Below are 5,164 nucleotides of genomic sequence, written 5' to 3'. Positions count from 1 at the left end.
AAAATGTGCGGGTTAAACTTTAATACTACTGCAACAATAGCATCACACTTCAGAATTTAAAGCATGATCAATTTTTTAATAATTTAATAATGTCTTATTTGAATCAAGAAAATAAGAAACAATAGCATATGCTTTTGAATAATAGTATGTGAGGAATTATCTAGATTTTATGAAGACCCTATTAATAGGCCCTTATTGGGTTGCCTACTGATAACCTGGCTAGCTGAGCGTGACGCTTTCGCTTGTGCCCTCGATAGATTGCCACTTTAGGGCCTCGATAGAAAATAGAAAATCTAAACAGGGCCTCTTAAGAACTAAGTTATAATTTCTACCCGGGGTGGTTGAACATTGGCTCAATTCGAGTGCGCCCAGAAATATAACCCATAGCAATCAGTGCATTTGCCAATTGAAGATCTGTTTTCGTAAAGCTCTAGAAATGAATCGCGCGTAGTTCTTTTTCAGATGCATATCTCAAAAGAGTTATGATATGCCTAGAATCTTAATTTATTATCATAACCTTCAGAGGACGTAAATCATTCACAAGTCATAAGCTTCATCACGGTACACCCTACTGAAAATTCCTATATAGGTTTCTATATAGGATCATACATAGGGACGTATATGTTTTACCTATAGGTGCCACCTATAGGAAATGACATAGAATCCTATATAGGATGCTATAAAGGATCCTCTATAGGTTTCTGTATAGGATCATATATAGGTTCCTGTATAGGATCCTATATAGGATCCTGTATATGTTTCTGTATGGGACCATATCCAGATGCGCAGTACTATTCTCTGGCACCAACGGATGCGCAGAAGTTTTTTTTGTCCTCCAGGAGCACCTAGAGACATACGTATCGTTAGGTACCATTAGTTACGTACCATCAATTAGGTAACTTATTAGGGAGTGTCCTATACAGGCCCCTACATAGGATCCTATGTCCTTTCCTATAGGTGACACCTGCTGGTAAAAGATATAGGATCCTATTTAGGATCCTGTAAAGGAACCTATATAGGAATTTCTAGTAGGGACAATTTCATTTTATATCATCCTAAATTTGAAGATAAGCCTAGATCATGGTTTTAGACTGATTTGGTACTTGGATGTATCATTGTACATTTGAAGTTAAGGAAATTATACAAGTATAACTACTATATAGTATTATTATAACACTTTTCGATCAAGTAAAAATTCAAAGAACTATGGCATTTTTAGAAAATCCAAAATTTAAAAATTTTGAGAGTTTAAAAAATTCTGATGAGAGTTCTGGACTTCCTAATGAATACTTTACAAAAAAGAGTCACAGCACTTTTCGATCAAGTCAGAATTCGAAAAACTACGGCACTTTTAAGAATACCCTAAATTTTGAAATTTGATAATTTTGAGAGTTCTCAGAGTTCTGGACTTCTTAATTATGGCTCTACAAAAAATAGTCATAACATTTTTCGATCAAGTCAAAATTCGAAGAACTTCGTCACTTTTAGAAAATCCACCATTTTGAAATTTAAAAATTTTGATAGTTCTAAGAGTTCTGATCAAAGTTCTGGACAACCTAATTACGCCTCTACAAAAAAAAGTCATAGCACTTCGATGAATTCCAAATTCGAAAATTTACGACACTTAAAAAACTAAAATTTTTTAATTTAAAAGTTTTGAGGGTTTGAAGAGTTCTAATCAGAGTTCTGTACCAGCTCTACAAAAAAGAGCCACAACACTTTTCAATTAGGTCAAGATTCGAAGAATTACGATACTTTTACGCGGAAAAAAGTGCATTAATCTTTCCTGAATTATTTCTATGGTCGGGAACAACAACGAATCTTGAACAAATGTCAGAGATTTTGTATAACTTTCAAGATTTAATGTAAAACAAATGTGGAATAACTCTAGAAGAGTTCTGTCAACTTCATATTGAACTCCGATTTAAAAATGTTAATAAAATATATGAAAAAATTCATGTAAAAACGTTGAAAACTTTCGTAGAAATCACATTTCAGGTATTGAAAGTTTGTGATCACATAATTATAAGGTCTAGATACCTCAATTCTGTTAAATTTATAGCAAAAGTCTTAAAAACATGATAAAAAGTCTCATAAAAATTCGATTCGAGGTATCGAGTGTTTGTGAAGTACTTCAATATAAGATCTATAGACCTCAGTTCTATAAAATGTAGCTGTAAGTCCCTACTGCGCGAAGGTAGCGAAATTCCTCGCGGCCCTCGACCCGGCCAAAGCATTTGTTTAATGTTTAACGGTTTTAAAGTATAAAGTTTATTAGTGAGGAATATTAGTAATAATATTAATTCGAATTGAAGGAGTACGAGTAAGTATCTGAAAAATTATTGTATCCATTAACTTGTTGTTAAAAAGCTTCACGATTGCTTCTTTACAAAACACCTTCAAAGGTGCAAAGTGTTCAATGGGACTGAATCCATTTCAAATCAGACAGGGATTTGAAATAACAGAATCATTTGAAAGCGAAATATGTTCTTATTTAAAGGAAATAAGGCGAGATGTATTTTTCTGAATTTCAAACCGAATTTTTTAAAAAAAGTTACGCGTATTTGAATTTTGTGGATTGTTTTTCAAAAAATCAGAATATTTTTCTTAAAACTCTATAACTTTCGTTGTAACTGAGATATTCATTATTTTCCCTTAGATTCTAATATCGCCCATCGTCTTCTTTCAAACTCTACCGTAAAATTGAAAAAAGGTTCAAAATTAACCAAATGAAGCGGTTTTTCTGAAAAAATTAAAAACGATTTTCTCAAAAACCAACTTTAAATTATTGTTGTCAATATTTTTAGGAACTTGTACTTTTATAATGAAGATATCTTATAAGTTTTATGCTTGCTCAACAACTTTTGTAGTCAGGAGAATTCTTTTTTCTTAAAATCGAATTTTCTAATTTTTTTTTGGAAACAATTATAGATACGAAAAAATGTCAAGATAAAAGTTTGCACGTCTGAACAAGTTCTTTAAAAACGCCTATTTTTATTTTACGATATTTCTCATAGTTTACAAAAAATTCAAAAACTACATTTTTAGCAGAGAAAAATTCTCCCGGCCTCAAAAATGGTTTAGCTTGCATAATGTTGCTAAGATGCCTTTATTTTATTAGTAGAAACTTAAAAAATATTTAGAAAAATAAAAAAGGTAGGGTTTTTAAGAAAATATTTTTAATTATTCTCTTCAAGTTTTGAAAATATGAAAAAAGTATAATTTCCTCTAAAAAACTACATGTTTCGCCCTCGAGAGATTTTGTGATTTCAAGTTTAGGGACCTGTCTGAATTCAAATGGATTCAGTCAGTGATGATTGTTGTTTGTACGTTATTCTCTAAATAACCGACGTTGGTTACAGCTTACTTGTAACCACTATTAATAAGATCGCCGATAGCATTAGAGCGCGCCTGAGGCGCGCGACTGTTGGTTCTCGCGCTTCGCGCTCGATTATGTATTTACCTCGCGCTACGCGCCCGGCCTTTATATTTCTCCCGCATTCGTGGACACACCTTTTAAAATCAAAGGTCAACGGACTGACAACTGTAATTTTGTGATTTTGAACTCTATTTTGTTAAAGTGCTTTCGGCTAAAGTGCTTTCGGCTAAAGTGCTTTCGGCTTTAACGAACACATTTTCATCACGTATCTTGTGTTTCGCACTCAATTTGTCCAAAATGTCAACTTTTCTACATTATACACAACACTTTTATATTAAATATGATACATTTCTTATGTAACTCTGCCTGGAATTGCTTATTCAAAAATTGCAAAATAAAGAGCAAATTGTATTTATCATGATTATTTTTATATTTGTTTCTTATTTTGCTTTAAATTATATTCTAAGCTGCACTTAATCATGTATCATTTTAATTAATTTATATCATTACAATTCATAATATGCATAAAAATTGAATAATACTAATTCTTATTTCCTTGTCTTTATCATTTATTTTTATTTTTAATCTTGTTTTTTACGATTTACAATTAAAATAAAATCTACTCGTGCTATCTAAAAATTATGAATAATAAATTAATAAATTTTTCAGGCAAACATTTTTGTCTATTAATTTTAGTTTGTACGTTGTACAAGTTGTTACAAGTTTTGTCTCAATTTTTTCAGTAGCTTGTGTCGCTAGTCCAAAAAATGTTTTTTTTTTATTTTTAATGTTTTTTTTACGACTAAAAACAAAATCTATGCATCCTATCGAAAAATAATTTATAATAAATTTGTAGGTGTTTCCAGGGCGCGCTATTTTATCTTATGCATTTTTTTTCGTATCATGCATAGTTTGATCAAAAGATGGAATTTTGTGATTTTTTATTATTTTTGGTACAATCAAATTTTGAATTTTCAACTATTTGACCAAATTAAAAAAGTTATCATAAGTTTGTAGGGCTTTCAAAAGGCAATCTTTTTCTTTATGTGGCTTTTTTCATATCGTGCGTTGTTTGGCTTAAAATGTTCATTTTAGTTTGTTTTTTTTTTGGATTTTTAAAATGCTCTAACTCTGATAACTTTGTTTTTACAGAAAAAAGTCATAAAGATAAATTATTTGACTTTCTGAGTACTATGAATAATTGTACATAGAATTTTGAAATCTTGAAAAAATGTGGTTTCGAAAATTTTTGGTACGATCAAATTTTGAATTTTAAACTTTTTAAGAAAAATCAAAAAGGGGTTTAAATAATCTTGGAGAGTATTGAAAAAGAAACATTTGTCTTTTTTTGACTTTTTTCATATCATGCGTTATTTGGCTTAAAATATTGATTTTCGTATGTTTTATGAAATATTGTAAATGCTATAACTCTGGTAAATTTTGGTTTTATAAAGAATAGTCATGAGGATAAATTGTTCATCTGATTGAATACTATGAATATCCGTACAAACAATTTTTGAATTAAAAAAAAGTGGTCTCTCAAATATTCAAAATACACTCACTTTTTGAATTATAACCCAAAATGGTTGGCTAACGAACTTGACCTTTGTTTTAGGACACTAAAAGAGTATACCAAAGGCCAATCCAATCTGTCAATTCTTTCGAAAGTTATTGTGCTCAAAACTGAGAATCTACAGACACACGCGCACAGACACACAGACGGACAGACCGATTCATAAAAACCTGTTTTTCTGATTTAGGGGGTCTCAAAACGTGGACATTTGA

This window comes from Belonocnema kinseyi, chromosome 3, assembly GCF_010883055.1.
Source record: "Belonocnema kinseyi isolate 2016_QV_RU_SX_M_011 chromosome 3, B_treatae_v1, whole genome shotgun sequence".
Lineage (NCBI taxonomy): Eukaryota > Metazoa > Arthropoda > Insecta > Hymenoptera > Cynipidae > Belonocnema > Belonocnema kinseyi.
Note: the sequence above shows the minus strand (reverse complement) of the source record.